The sequence below is a fragment of the Schistocerca americana genome, chromosome 8 (assembly GCF_021461395.2).
Source record: "Schistocerca americana isolate TAMUIC-IGC-003095 chromosome 8, iqSchAmer2.1, whole genome shotgun sequence".
In the NCBI taxonomy this organism is placed as follows: Eukaryota; Metazoa; Arthropoda; class Insecta; order Orthoptera; family Acrididae; genus Schistocerca; species Schistocerca americana.
The window spans coordinates 446,441,596-446,458,270 of record NC_060126.1 but is presented as its reverse complement, the minus strand read 5'-3'; the positions used below and the strand labels follow the sequence as shown (position 1 = coordinate 446,458,270).

Here is a 16,675-nt window from a genome sequence, read left to right as displayed (position 1 = left end):
CACAGACTGTTCTTCATGTGTATGAGATCTATAGCAGACTCAGCAAAAGTGTTCGAAGTTGATGAAGAGGATGTATACTACATAAAGTTGGAAAACTTCTTGCTATTCTCCCAAAGCCAGACATCAAACATGTCAGGAATGTACCTTATCTTATGAATGTTCTGGAAACTTTAGACATTTTGGCAGAGGACAAGTAGTAATCTGCAGAGTTTTTTGTGTGCTTTTTTTAACTTAAAATCTTTAGGTACACAGTACTTACAGTAACACTGCACTGTAAGTTATTTACAATGTAACAAAACTTCCTCACAAGGTTATTCACATAGAAAGTGAGGTCTAAATGGCTCTGAGCACTATGGGACTTAACATCTGAGGTCATCAGTCCCCTAGAACTTAAAACTACTTAAACCTAACTAACCTAAGGACATCACACACATCACGGCCCGAGGCAGGATTTGAACCTGTGACCGTAGCAGTCGCGTGGTTCCAGACTGAAGCGCCTAGAATCGCTCAGCCACAGCGGCTGGCTTGAGGTCTAAATATGTTCATTACTGATTTATCTATAAATTAGTATAATGAAATTAATGTTCACTAGTAAAAACAGATTCTACTTCACACATGCCCTACCCGTCTTCAACTACAATTTTTTAAAGTAAATATTAATGATGTTAGATTTATTGATATTTCATCATGAGGAGAACTGTTTTAATACTGTGAATTCAAGGTTTTTAAAAAAATATAAGGACATAATTATCAGAGTTCTCATAAAATGCTGGTGATCATTCATTTAGTCGATTCGGTGTCCACCCATGACAAGGTTTCCTTATGATCATCAGTCAATTTTTAATTTATATATTTAGGTCAGCTTTTGATTGTCGAAAAATGTAGTGCAACTGCCCCACCTGCGACATTGGAAACCCACCTCTCCAAACAAACGATGCAAACAATGTCGTGTAGAAACAACGACTTATGAGTAAGTCGAAAATCTTTTGTCTTGCACTGGTCTTAACTCGAGTACTAACAGTATTAAATGTCAGGCCACTCCAATCGACTACAAAATAGATCCAATGATCGCACATAACATTCTAAAAAAAAAATACTGTTTCTCCATGTGTTAAACATGTTTGGCATGTAAATAAACAAAACTTGACATATTGTTTTTAAATTATTTTACTGGGCAGCAAAGGTAAACCATGAGGAATGTAAACTGGGAAATTGACAAGCGCTAGGCAAATTTATCTATACAGACTTATACTGGCATGTGGCGGCTTTTAAGTCACGTCTGATGTGATCGTTTTTTACTAACCATAAATTTGTAAGAATAGTTTTGCTGTACTTACATAATGCTGATTTCGATGAGCACTTCGTTGACACAAAGAAATGTTTACGTTTCACCACACATCTGCATACTCATAAAATTTTTGAAGACGCTTACATTTCTTTTGTTGTTGATTATTTGCAATAACAATATAATTAAACCGCAAAATACTGTTGGCTACGAAATAATAGGTTCTTCTTATATGCCTTGCAGTTTTGTTGATATATTTATGTATTACAATAACAACTTTCTCCACTTAGTATTTCAGAAAATTAATAAACACAGAACTCTCCCAAGAGGACTCGAGGCACCGCATATGCACAAAGAACACGAAACTAACACCACATTTAACCATATATTTCGACTTACGGGAAAATGAAACTTCCTAAAATTCAAACTTTTGCGGCAATATTATAGGGTGCGAGTCTCTAAAGGCAGTAGCACACATGAGATTCTCTGGCCAACCTTCGGCAAGTAGGTGAAACATTTTCTGCTCTGATGATCAACGCAAAGTATAAAAACTTTCCACACGACGATGTTTCGCAGCCTGTTTACGAAGACGCAAAGCAATCATAACACTGTGTTTGTCTGGTAGGGAGTTGGACATAGCATACGATTTTCATGTGACAGTAAACTTCTGAAATGAGCGTAGCATCTGAGATCAGAGTAAGAAACGACGTTATTAATCATTGCCTCTTAAATAAGGAATGACACTATTTTACTATAAATGCCGTTGAACTTAATACATTTTTTGAGAGTTAAAATTAAAAAAAGTAGTAAGTAAGACAAATGGAACACTTTGTATAACGATGTAACTCGTATAACCAATTCAAGCAGAAACTATTCGGTCTCGCTCCAACAAGACAAGTATCATTCAGTCATTTTAAAGTATCTGCTATAAATATAAGTACAGTCACAATAACCAAACCCCATGTTCCCCCTCTTCTATAAAGTATTGAGGTTTTTTTTTTTTGTTTATGAAGGGACGCTACCATGAGAAGTACCCTTCAAGCACTGGAGGACGCTGGTTGGTGCTGATGAATAATTCTCAACCTCTTTCAGTATGCCTCTTTTCCACAGCAAACCATATGAACAGTATACATCCAGAGACAGAGATGGACAGGAAAATGTGTTTCTTACATACGTCGGTCCAAGGGAAAGCAGATGAACGACTCGGCCATTCTGTGTATCGAAAGCCGAAGCATACGAACCTACACCTCAACAGACATAGCTTTCATCATCCAGCTCAGATAAGAGCTATTCCGAACACCTTAATACACAGAAACAGGGCTATTTCAGACAAGGAGCATATCGGCTCCGAGATTATTCATCTAAAGATGATATTCAGAAGGAACGGCTATTCTGTCCATTATAGTAGGTCAACGCTGTCGAGGAAACCATGAGCAACTATTATTTGCACGATACAACTGGCGTTCGGCTGAAATCGACCGATTTAATACGGCCCGAAAGTAAATATTAGTCTCATTACAGATCAGACTGTCATGACAAAATAGACCGATTTCGGCCGAGTGCCAAAGTACTGCTGTCATTTTAGCAGCTCATGAGAACGTCAAGACGTGGTGCCGCTCTACCAAGTCAGGACGACCAACATCAAGTGCGGCTTCCTTTCTGCAACAACTTTTAGAGTACAAAGTAGAGCGATTTTTGTATCTGGGCCGTGTCTACACACAATCGAGCGATTTTGTATATAGGCAACTGGGAGAAATTTCTTGTTTATAGATACGCTTTTGCTACAAAATCGCACAACTTCTGATTCCTGTTTGAAATGGGAGACATGAGACAATTCTTACACAACGTTGCGTGATATTTCGTCGCATGGAGATGTTGGAGACATGGCCTCCAGTTACTGTCTTTGCGGTGTGGAGAAAGCTTCGTCTGGTTTTCTATCATTTTTCTTCTTCTTATTGTCAAACGTCATTACCAAGACGTGGGAAACGGAAGAAGTGTTGCAGCTGACGGAAGATATTCACGCGGCATCAAGTTTGTGGAAAACTGGCAAGTCCGAATATAAAAATCGCTACAAGAAAAAGTTGTTCGTCGAAGAGCTAGCCGAAAAATATTAAAGTATCAGTGCGTGATTTGACAAACAACAACAAAAATGCTGTTTTCTACTTTCAAAGTCGAAAGTAAATTACAACCAAAAGGAGACCCTTCCACGAACAGTTCACGTTACAACCAACGTCTCCTCTTTAATTTTTTTCAGTATTAATTATTGTCACTGCACAAGCTGCGATTCCAATTAGGTCAGCCATACTAAAAAGGCATGCAAGTGTGTACACGAGACAAAGTATCTAGACTGTCTATATACATTGTCTAGCTACATGCCTATAGGCAGTCCTTCTACAATGTCTGTAGACAATCGCTCGATTTTGTATATAAGTGTGTACTTACCTTTAAGGTAGACAGAGTCGTAAACAAGCAACAAATCAAAGCATTCTTCCAGCCACCCAGGAAAAAGAACGGAATGTTGCGACCAATTAAAGATAATTTCAGCCCAAGAGTGCCGTGGATTTTTAGCATTCCTCGCGAATGCGGCAGAAGTTAAGTGAGCCAGTCTATACAGACTGTTACCGGTCACTGTGTTGAGCATCAACATATCTTAAATATATGAATTCCAAAAAATCAACATTGGCTGAATATAGCCTGTTAACACACGATTAGGTTTGAATAACAGCTTTCTGAGTCGTTATAGCCTCCGATGAAGTCGCCAGCAATGGAAGACGAAACGTTAGACAGAGAATTATACCTTGGACTGCAGCCTTACATCTGCAAAATAAGATATCAACAATATCGCAAATACTGGCCGTGAAAGCCTATATTCTATGATTAAATGAGGTTTTTTACTCTTGCACCGAATTATTGGGACTATGATCAGGGAAGTAGCTGAAATTAGATTCTGTGTACATGAGTTTAATAGAGGCTTTCGCTATGCAATTATCAATGCGTGGGAGTGTGTACTTGATAAAGAAACAGTGCAGAGTAAAGCTTCTTCCGGCCGCAGTGGCAGAGCGATTCTAGGCGCTAGAGTCTGGAACAGCGCGACCGCTACGGTCGCAGGTTAGAATCCTGCCTCGGGCGTGGATGTGTGTGATGTCCTTAGCTTAGTTAGGTTTAAGTAGTTCTAAGTTCTAGGGAACTGATGACCTCAGAAGTTAAGTCCCTTAGTGCTCAGAGCCAAGTAAAGCTTCTCCTAGTTTACCGTCTGATGTAACTGGTGGCGCTGTAAGCGATGTCGGACAGCAAGCACAAACATAATGTAAGGGCGCAGTATGTGCCATCACAGCATGCGTCGGCTCTGTGGCATCATCCAGCCAATTAGATGTCGACCTCTGGCAGCACGCACTTTTACAGGGGGTGATGCCCCTGGGCATGAAAGCGTCAGCCACGCTGCTCGACTCGCTGCAGGTCGCACCGTTGCTGTCGCTTGTCTCGCTCGCCATGTCAGGGCGCGAAAAGGGTGGAAGAAGCAAGATTGCTGCCGTTGCCAACCTCCTGCTCAAGTTAGCTGTGGACGGCCGCTGCAACAAGAACAGGACGAGGAAGCACAAGGAACAGTGCTACCAGTGCCAAAAGATGGGGCACCTTGCCAAGACTTGCAAGAATACAGTTGCGTTCCTGAAGTGCGCGCAAGCACTGTAACAGACCGAGAGGAGTGGCTGCTACTCGCGCAAACTGCAGCGGAATGCACGCTGCTAACTCGCGAAGTGCAACTACGTGAAGACCTGGATGCAGCAGAAGAGGGCCACCACATGAGAAGAGGTGGCCCATGAAGATAACGCGCTGCCTCGCCCCCTTTTCAAGTAATGGAAGCGGGCTGAGTCGCCAAGAGAAGAAGACTGTGGTGGCCTCTGCGAAAAGTTTCCGAAAGCCACCGACCAAGCAACTGCCACTCTCAAAACTGCCTTTGCTGAAGAGAGGGCAGCTCTGATAGCTGATAGCTGAGGTGGAAGAAGTACATCGCCTACTCGCTGAACTACGCGATGAGATGCGCGCTGCCAAAACGACGCCAGCCGCCCCGGTGGTAGTGGATGCAGCGATGCAGACAGAAGATCCTCCAGCCCCTGCGGAGTGGCTGGAACTCCCGGAAGACGTCACGGAATGGGGTCGCCTGCTGCCACGAATTCAAGTGATTTTGATGACCAGCAGGCGCACGACACTCTACTGGAAGAGACGCAACAACTGGTATGCACTGACGAAGAGGATGGATCAGAGGCAATGCTGCCTCCATCTGAGCCACGGCCGCTACCGGACAAGGAAACCGTGCAGCAAATGCTGCAGGTGATTGCACAAGCAATACATGATAAAACATTCGCATTTAACACCTATCCCTATTATTATACCCCATCTAATATCCCTAAACCTTCCCTAAGCCGTACGTATTCGGCTGGGAAGGACCTGTGTCCGATAAACAGGCATCCGGTTTTTTGAAGAACGCGTCTGGCGTCATATCATCGATGTAACGCCGAGAATCAAACAGAGGAAGAAGACACATTCCTCATAAGTTCGCTAATCTACTGTAACTCCCAATAATTTAATCCTGTCTGCTCAGACTAGTCCAATGCCCTCCAATGGTCCCAGAAAGCAATTTCAATCCAGTACCAGTGGAGTAAATGTCCAAGGATAACAAACTCCAGAACATAGACAATCTCTAGGGAGGTTGCCATCACCAGAGCAGGGAGAGAGAGAGTTTCACAACACACACACGCTTTACAGTCGTCGCTCTGGCGCGGTGCAGAGATGTGAGCATGCCCTGAGTTTAAGGTAGCACTGAATAAAGCGACGGATGTGGCGGATCGTTGTTTGGTATAGGTTGCTCTGTCGACAGCCTCATCTCGCCCGCCGCAGAGTAGACTGCTGCTGAGAACGGAATGGCAGCTCGCTGGTCGGCAGATTTCACTTCGCTGAGAGCCCCATCTGACCCTCCTCTTATGATGAGTCAGCTCCTAACTGTGACTTCAAGGTGGACGAGCCTGATGATGACGATGTGCCGCCTCTGAACTACTACAGAGAACACTGTCGAAGGAAGAGCTGAAGGGACAAGATGTAACAAGAGTGCTGTGGCATCTTGATGGTGAACAGTGCAACCGATAATGGACTGTGGTGCAGACAGAGATCACCAAGAGATCGCCGAAAAAGGAAAGACAATTAGCGGCAGAAAGCGCTCCATTGCAGGTACTAGCACTGTGGGCATCAACTGGATCTATGTCACATTAAAAAACATGGCACAACCAGAAATGACACCCATTGCACCAACAACAGTGACCATGAACTGGTACCAAGATCTGATGTGGGTGAAGATGGAAGACCTTCCTCAGTCCAGACAACAGAACACCACACCTGCTGTCCAAGAATAAGGCAGCCCTAGCCAGCTGCAAACCACACAGCAAACTGATGCAGAAGTAGCCAGCTCCCACGTAGCATCTACAGCTTGGTGGTCAATGCCACAGTCACCTCGCATTGGCTTCGAGGTGATGGATGACCACTGTGGTTCTCTCCAGCACTTCAATTGGTGGACAACACCTGATTACATTATGATAATTGAAGGAGGCATCCTGGTGGGAGAGAAACTTGCTGACAGCAAAGATTTCCAGAAGGTGGCGAACGAAGCAGTAGTGGTCTCACTGCACTTCTACATGCATACTGCTCTTCCAGAATGACTCATAAGGGTGGTGTTCACGTTCTCCCACAACTGGCAGATCCTAGCTTTCTTAAAGAAGAGGTGGAGGTCCTCAGCTTTGGAGTCCACAACATGATATGCATAATGTTCCCCCATCCCCCCTTCCCCAAAACTCAGAAGGAATCGCCACCCCTCCTGGTCATCACAGTCGACAACCCAAAGAATAGGAGGCTCCTTCAATAGGATGTCCAACATCACAGTCACTGTAGAGCCTTTCAAGCACTCGAAAGGCATGCTACAGTACCTCATATGTCAAAGGATGGAGCGTGTGGCATGCTGCTGTTTCCTTTCAGAGGCATGTGTGAAGTGTGCTGGCGATCATGCAAATGCAAACTGCTTCCATCTGCATAAACGCTCTCGAAAATGCAGAAATTGTGGCAGCCCTCACTAAGAAAGCTATCGCTGCTGTGAGGAGATTAAGGCTGCAGTAGTTCATAAACACATGTGTCACGAAAAGTTGTCTCACCTTGCAAAACACTCGACAAGGCACAGATGTTGGCTGCACCAGCAGCCTGGCCTTAAACTGTTCCAACGACGTCTGTGCACAGAAAAATGATGCCAGGCCAGCTGCCGGCCGCCAACAAGTTGTAAGCACTGCCGTCGTGTGAAGAGAAAACCCCAAGATGGACCACGAGTTGATACAACCAGAATCTGAAGTTTTTAATCCTCATTTTATTGCAGATACTGGAGGAATAGCAGTAACATTCTGGTACAGCACCAACGCCAGGGGGTGATGGGCAATCCCTAAAGAAGTCCCAATCTGTCTGTCATTTTCATGACAGTCAGACCATGATGATTATGATGGAAGTAATCATCAAATGCATAGGATGTTATCTGAATTCGATGAGACAAATTAACGGAGAATTTTTTATTTCGAAAGGCTATGAAAAAGCCTCTAGGCTCATGCATAAAGTAGCCACTAACGCAACAAAAAATTTTAGGTTACTACTGAATCTCATTAAACTTGACATGGAGGTGACAACAGTTATTAGATACCTCCTAATATCGTGTTGGACCTCCTTTTCCACAGCAGAGTGCAGCAACTCGACATGTCATGGACTTAACATGTAGGCCGGCCGAAGTGGCCGTGCGGTTAAAGGCGCTGCAGTCTGGAACCGCAAGACCGCTACGGTCGCAGGTTCGAATCCTGCCTCGGGCATGGATGTTTGTGATGTCCTTAGGTTAGGTAGGTTTAACTAGTTCTAAGTTCTAGGGGACTAATGACCTCAGCAGTTGAGTCCCATAGTGCTCAGAGCCATTTGAACCATTTTTGAACTTAACATGTACACTCCTGGAAATGGAAAAAAGAACACATTGACACCGGTGTGTCAGACCCACCATACTTGCTCCGGACACTGCGAGAGGGCTGTACAAGCAATGATCACACGCACGGCACAGCGGACACACCAGGAACCGCGGTGTTGGCCGTCGAATGGCGCTAGCTGCGCAGCATTTGTGCACCGCCGCCGTCAGTGTCAGCCAGTTTGCCGTGGCATACGGAGCTCCATCGCAGTCTTTAACACTGGTAGCATGCCGCGACAGCGTGGACGTGAACCGTACGTGCAGTTGACGGACTTTGAGCGAGGGCATATAGTGGGCATGCGGGAGGCCGGGTGGACGTACCGCCGAATTGCTCAACACGTGGGGCGTGAGGTCTCCACAGTATATCGATGTTGTCGCCAGTGGTCGGCGGAAGGTGCACGTGCCCGTCGACCTGGGACCGGACCGCAGCGACGCACGGATGCACGCCAAGACCGTAGGATCCTATGCAGTGCCGTAGGGGACCGCACCGCCACTTCCCAGCAAATTAGGGACACTGTTGCTCCTGGGGTATCGGCGAGGACCATTCGCAACCGTCTCCATGAAGCTGGGCTACGGTCCCGCACACCGTTAGGCCGTCTTCCGCTCACGCCCCAACATCGTGCAGCCCGCCTCCAGTGGTGTCGCGACAGGCGTGAATGGAGGGACGAATGGAGACGTGTCGTCTTCAGCGATGAGAGTCGCTTCTGCCTTGGTGCCAATGATGGTCGTATGCGTGTTTGGCGCCGTGCAGGTGAGCGCCACAATCAGGACTGCATACGACCGAGGCACACAGGGCCAACACCCGGCATCATGGTGTGGGGAGCGATCTCCTACACTGGCCGTACACCACTGGTGATCGTCGAGGGGACACTGAATAGTGCACGGTACATCCAAACCGTCATCGAACCCATCGTTCTACCATTCCTAGACCGGCAAGGGAACTTGCTGTTCCAACAGGACAATGCACGTCAGCATGTATCCCGTGCCACCCAACGTGCTCTAGAAGGTGTAAGTCAACTACCCTGGCCAGCAAGATCTCCGGATCTGTCCCCCATTGAGCATGTTTGGGACTGGATGAAGCGTCGTCTCACGCGGTCTGCACGTCCAGCACGAACGCTGGTCCAACTGAGGCGCGAGGTGGAAATGGCATGGCAAGCCGTTCCACAGGACTACATCCAGCATCTCTACGATCGTCTCCATGGGAGAATAGCAGCCTGCATTGCTGCGAAAGGTGGATATACACTGTACTAGTGCCGACATTGTGCATGCTCTGTTGCCTATGTCTATGTGCCTGTGGTTCTGTCAGTGTGGTCATGTGATGTATCTGACCCCAGGAATGTGTCAATAAAGTTTCCCCTTCCTGGGACAATGAATTCACGGTGTTCTTATTTCCATTTCCAGGAGTGTAGATGGAAGCCTCCTGCAGATATACTGAGTCACGCTACCTCTCAAGCCATCCACAATTGCGAAAATGTTGCCAGGGTAGGATTTTGTGTATGAATTAACCTCTTGATTATGTACCATAAATGTTCGATGGGATTCACCTGACTGTTCAGAATATTCTTCGGAGCAATTGCAAACACTTGTAACCCGGTAAATTGGCGCATTGTCATTCGTAAAGCCTCCATCGTCGTTTGGGAACGTGATGTCCGTGGATAGCTGCAAATGGTCTCCTAGCACCCGACCATAACCATCTTCAGCCAATGATCTTTTCAGCTGAACTAGATTACGTAGTCCATTCCATGTAAACACAACCCACACCACTTCGCACAGTGCCTTGGTGACAACTTGGGTCCATGGCTTCATGGTGTCTGCGCCATACTTGAAATCTGATCAGGCCACGTTTTCCCAGTCGTCTATGGTCCATCTGATATGGTAGCGAGCCCAGGAGAAGTGCTGCAGGCGATGTCGTGCTGTTAGTCAAGACAATCGCGTCGGTCGTCTCCTACTGTAGTCCATTAACTCCAAATTTCGCCACCCTGTCCTAACTGATACGCTTATTTCTGGGTTTACTTCGGGTAGTATTGCTTGTTTGATATCACTGACAGCTCTATGCAAACGCAGCTGCTCTCGGTAGTCAGTGACGGTCAGTGGCCACTGAGTTATCCGTGCAGAGAGGTAACGCCTAAAATGTGATATTCACGGCACTCTCTTGACACTGTGGAACTCGAAATATTGAATTACTTAACGATTTCCGAAATTAAATGTCCCATTCGTGTAGCAGCAATTACCATTCAGAGTTTAAATTCTGTTAATTCACGTCGTGCGGCCATACCCTCTTCACATCATTCGCCTGAGTACAAATAACATCTCTGGATCAGAGGCCAATGCACTGTCCTTTTACATCTTGCATATGCGATACTATCACTATCTCAAGACTTTTATCACCTCTGTGTAGGCCAAATCCTTGACTGTAGTAATTACACTCCAGATACTACAACACACTACTGAAATACAGCACAGTATTTGAACGCAAATCAGTGCTCACGTAAGGAATTGTAGGCTGTTAATCTGGCTGCTGCACTAACTCACCTCTGGATAAAAAATTAAATTCCCTATTACAAGGAATCTAAACATACTGCACACATTACTCTCTCTCAACAAAGAAACAGACAGAGGTCGCCCATCCGGAAGTAGCTAAACATTGTTTCCTATTTCGGGAACCGGAATGAGGACGAAATTAGGTGCAGGGACGATATTGGGGCCCTTACCTTACATAATTTCTATGGTATGCTGTCAGAGATACACAACGTCTGGCGACTAGATCTCAGCAAGGATGTCAAAAAAATTGCACCCTATGGTTCATGGTGGCACTGCCCATAAGCACTCTGTGGATTTCAGCTCTTGCTAACTGTCTCTTCTTTGAAACCAGTTGAACAATCCTACCATCTTCTCATGGTGCAATCCTTCTGGAATGAACGATGCCTCCTCTTCTTAGCACGTTGTTCTCATGCGTCAACAGTCATTACCGAGTGAGATGAGATCAATGATTCCTTTGAAAGGGCACAGTCAAGATTCTTCACCATCCTTCCCTAATACAAGCTTGTGCTCCATCTCTAATGACAGTGTTGCAAATGGAGATGTTACAACACTAATCTGTCTTCCTTCGTTTCCAACACTTGATCTCCCACACTCCTCTAAATCCGAAAGATGGAAATAAACTGCTTGTGCAAGAGCTCTGGGCATGCTGCGCTGCAATCTCCATCCAAAGATATCCAATAAAGACAGATATCACCGAGAGCCATATGAAAGCACACATTACTTCATGCATTGTGATACCTATTTTCTGTGCTGAAAATAAGTTCATGTGAAGATGAATATTTAATTATACCCCACAGACGTGTAAGTGGACTACCGTTTGGTGGTCTTTGGTCAGTGTCTTCATGCTGCACTGTGTTGCAGCTCGATTTGATTCTGGCTCCCATGAGAGATAGTGTATATCATTCCTGCACATGTGTTTTCCCTAGTCGCAGTGTGAACACTGGGGACATGTACTTAGCGCCGACTCCTTCCCTTTTAGGACACTGGGGCGGCAGTTGGTGGATGGAAACAAGGCTGGGCGTGCTGACCACTTCCCTGATGTGGGATGGACTATTGCATGGACAATTCAATGAGAGATCTCAACCCAAGTCGCTCCTGAGTGCACTGTATGTTATATGGTTGCTCAACCATGGTCGCTGTCATGAGGGGGCTTTGGGCTATTATGTGTTGGATTTGAGCCACCATAATTGAAACTGTTGAGCATCTGTCCATGGGAAAATGTAACTGTGTTCAGACCTATGTGTTCTTGTGATGTTCCCAGCTGTGCTCTAACATTTGTTTCCTTCATGTTAGGCCAATTACCCACTGAAGTAGTGTATGCATTTGAAGGTTGGCAAACAATTAGTTGTTACCTTTATTTGGCTGTTCTGTGGCAATACCTTCAGAAGTCAGATTCGGAGTTTATGTTCTGCTTCAGTTAGCTTTTAATGTCAACTGTACAGAACAATGGTAAAAGTTTTTCTTGTCTACAATTCTGCAGAATCTATGGTGAGCTGTGATTGCTGTTCTGGTACTTCGTTTTTTCCTATGTTGTCATAAGCAGAGTGTCATGTGATTCTTCATCTGTATTCAGCTGGCTCCCATTAATAGTTGAATGAAAACATAAAATACAAGCAGCACTGCGCCATTTCTCTCCTCCAGAAAGAAATCAGTCCATTCACCAACTTGGTTCATGTGTATTAAATTTTCTCACTGTGCAACAACGGATGTCCTGTTAGGTGTATCAGAAGCTTGTCTAATTAAAAAAAAATATCAATTGGAAGTAATGCTTTTGGGGTCATAAGTTTTAAGTAAATTTATAGTGAACATTGAGAGGTCCCACTTGTGCTAAAACATGCTAGATTTTCTAAATTCTATCTCTTGTTTTAGCTGAAACCTTTTATTTCAAATTAAGATAAAAGCAGTAATAACCAAGCTCAGTATATTGGTCTGGTGATTTCATTATTGTTGATGAAGATATTATTTCTGGTAAGGGTTACTATTCTACCAAATTTCATTTAAAAAAGAGAGAAAGATCTGGAAAATAAATGTGTCACAGTTCCATAAAAGTGTTTCTTTCTGTGTCATGAGCCCTTGTCATTTCCATGTCCATGCCTTTGCTATCTAGGACCATTTCAGTAACACCTTCCATTTGTTAGTGTGTATTGTTATACCCAGGCATGTGGGTGATTTGAATGATAACAACTGTGAATAATTGATTTGTGGTAATAACAAAATACTTTTTTTCATTTTATAAAGTGCATAATTTTAGATTACTTTACATTTAAAGCCAGCTGCTAATGTTTGCACCACATTGAAACCTGATAAAGACCTGATTGAATATTTCTGCAGCTTTCTTCAGAGATATTTCATTATAGACAACTTTGCATCTGTAAGAAATTTAAGGTTGCTTTCATTACTGCCTGCCAAGTCAGTGGCATACAATACGAACAAAAACTAAAGTTTTCGGTAATAACTCAAGAAATTAAAAATGACCAGCTCAATTCTAAGTCATTTTAAAGCCTGACATGGGTTGAAACAAAATCTTTTGCAGTATCAATTGAAAATGGTTTCAAAGCCGAAATTGCAGTTGTGAAATAAATAATTTCTACAGTCAGTGGGGAATGTATTGTCCTTTAACAATTTCTACATTACTGTGAACCTCAGCCATAAGAACTTAATCAGTTTTGTTAAATTGTTGATTGTTGTTAATGACTGGGTGATTAGTGAAAATCACGGAAGGAATAAATATTCTTTGATAAATCGACTTATTGCATTTGTTTTTATGTTTCCTTTACTCTTTGACAATTACAAGTGATATAATCTGGAATATCTTCCTTTATAAATTATGCACATAAAAGCATTGTAGTTAGTTGGAGGTTAATAATATTTTCACACAAGTATTGGGATTACTTTCATATGAAAAACTGTAAATTATTAATCAACAAAAATATTCAGCAATATCATCAGTTACAAGCAGTTGCTTATGATCCATGAATTTTTGAAAAGTAATTTGAAGTCATGCCTCTAGTTCAGTTTGCTCTTACAAGCGAATGTTTGAACATTTTATATCTGTATGTGTCCATCTCCTTTATTTAACGCATTTAAATGTAGACTAAGATGTAAGTATCAGTACAAGCCACTTAGCAAAATAGTCTACATTATTGTTAATGGAACAAACATATCAGAAAAGTACATACATTGTTCATCACACAAATGCGAAACACTGAATTGGATTAGCAGATTTCAGCAACAAACTAAGGAAGAAGACTAGAAAAATAAAAGTAATATCCTTAAAATCGTTTCAGAGCAAGCCAGTAAAAAGATCATCATTCACTTTCTGCAGAACTTCTGACTTTTTATTAATAATATTATGTATAGCATCCACAATATTTCGTTATGGTATCACCAGTTTCCTGTTGTTGCTGTTTGATCTGTGATAATTGATATGTACAACTCTCAAGAAGTCATTTTCCTCTCAGACAATACATCAATCTCTTGATGTAATTTTCAAGCCTTTCTGCAGAATATTATTAAGTTAGTGAATATGCTATTATTATTGAAGAACTATGGTTCCATTAATGCGCATGTATATTTGTGATTTGCATTTTCATGCCAAATAGAGAAGATTATTATAAAATATATAGAATTCTTCCAATATTTACAGAATAATTACTCACTAATACTCCATAACCGAATAAACTGATTTTAGGAATCGAGAATGACAGTTCCACAGTGATAAGGCAAAACATGAAACTGTTGTTGTTGTTGTTGTGGTCTTCAGTCCTGAGACTGGTTTGATGCAGCTCTCCATGCTACTCTATCCTGTGCAAGCTTTTTCATCTCCCAGTACCTACTGCAACCTACATCCTTCTGAAGCTGCTTAGTGTATTCATCTCTTGGTCTCCCTCTACGATTTTTACCCTCCACGCTGCCCTCCAATACTAAATTGGCGATCCCTTGATGCCTCAGAACATGTCCTACCAACCGATCCGTTCTTCTTGTCAAGTTGTGCCACAAACTCCTCTTCTCCCCAATCCTATTCAATACTTCCTCATTAGTTATGTGATCTACCCATCTAATCTTCAGCATTCTTCTGTAGCACCACATTTCGAAAGCTTCTATTCTCTTCTTGTCCAAACTATTTATCGTCCATGTTTCACTTCCATACATGGCTACACTCCATACGAATACTTTCAGAAATGACTTCCTGACACTTAAATCAATACTAGATGTTAACAAATTTCTCTTCTTCAGAAACGCTTTCCTTTCCATTGCCAGCCTACATTTTATATCCTCTCTACTTCGACCATCATCAGTTATTTTGCTCCCCAAATAGCAAAACTCCTTTACTACTTTAAGTGCCTCATTTCCTAATCTAATTCCCTCAGCATCCCCCGACTTAATTAGACTACATTCCATTATCCTTGTTTTGCTTTTGTTGATGTTCATCTTATATCCTCCTTTCAAGACACTGTCCCTTCCATTCAACTGCTCTTCCAAGTCCTTTGCTGTCTCTGACAGAATTACAATGTCATCGGCGAACCTCAAAGTTTTTATTTCTTCTCCATGAATTTTAATACCTACTCCGAATTTTTCTTTTGTTTCCTTTACTGCTTGCTCAATATACAGATTGAACAACATCAGGGAGAGGCTACAACCCTGTCTTACTCCCTTCCCAACCACTGCTTCCCTTTCATGTCCCTCGACTCTTATAACTGCCATCTGGTTTCTGTACAAATTGTAAATAGCCTTTCGCTCCCTGTATTTTACCCCTGCCACCTTTAGAATTTGAAAGAGAGTATTCCAGTCAACATTGTCAAAAGCTTTCTCTAAGTCCACAAATGCTAGAAACGTAGGTTTGCCTTTCCTTAATCTTTCTTCTAAGATAAGTCGTAAGGTCAGTATTGCCTCACATGTTCCAGTGTTTCTACGGAATCCAAACTGATCTTCCCCGAGGTTGGCTTCTACTAGTTTTTCCATTCGTCTGTAAAGAATTCGTATTAATATTTTGCAGCTGTGACTTATTAAGCTGATAGTTCGGTAATTTTCACATCTGTCAACACTTGCTTTCTTTGGGATTGGAATTATTATATTCTTCTTGAAGTCTGAGGGTATTTCGCCTGTTTCATACATCTTGGTCACCAGATGGTAGAGTTTTGTCAGGACTGGCTCTCCCACGGCCGTCAGTAGTTCCAATGGAATATTGTCTACTCCGGGGGCCTTGTTTCGACTCAGGTCTTTCAGTGCTCTGTCAAACTCTTCACGCAGTATCATATCTCCCATTTCATCTTCATCTACATCCTCTTCCATTTCCATAATATTGTCCTCAAGTACATCGCCCTTGTATAGACCCTCTATATACTCCTTCCACCTTTTTGCTTTCCCTTCTTTGCTTAGAACTGGGTTTCCATCTGAGCTCTTGATATTCATACAAGTCGTTCTCTTATCTCCAAAGGTCTCTTTAATTTTGCTGTAGGCGGTATCTATCTTACCCCTAGTGAGATAGGCCTCTACATCCTTACATTTGTCCTCTAGCCATCCCTGCTTAGCCATTTTACACTTCCTGTCGATCTCATTTTTGAGACGTTTGTATTCCTTTTTGCCTGTTTCACTTACTGCATTTTTATATTTTCTCCTTTCATCAATTAAATTCAATATTTCTTCTGTTACCTAAGGATTTCTACTAGCCCTTGTCTTTTTACCTACTTGATCCTCTGCTGCCTTCACTACTTCATCCCTCAAAGCTACCCATTCTTCTTCTACTGTATTTCTTTCCCCCATTTCTCTCAATTGTTTCCTTATGCTCTCCCTGAAACTCTGGACAACCTCTGGTTTAG

At 43.0% G+C, this 16,675-nt stretch overlaps 1 protein-coding gene across 3 annotated transcripts in view; it reads right to left on the bottom strand.

The window, feature by feature from the left end:
- LOC124544766 (zinc finger protein 420-like) overlaps positions 1–1,967 on the bottom strand; it is a 165,936-nt gene extending 163,969 nt beyond the window's left edge. For all 3 annotated transcript variants that reach the window (XM_047123442.1, XM_047123444.1, XM_047123443.1), the window contains exon 1: positions 1,338–1,967. The gene's annotated coding sequence lies outside the window, so the exon portion shown is untranslated. The remainder of the gene's footprint in view (positions 1–1,337) is intronic.
- Between the last annotated feature and the right edge of the window lie 14,708 nt (positions 1,968–16,675).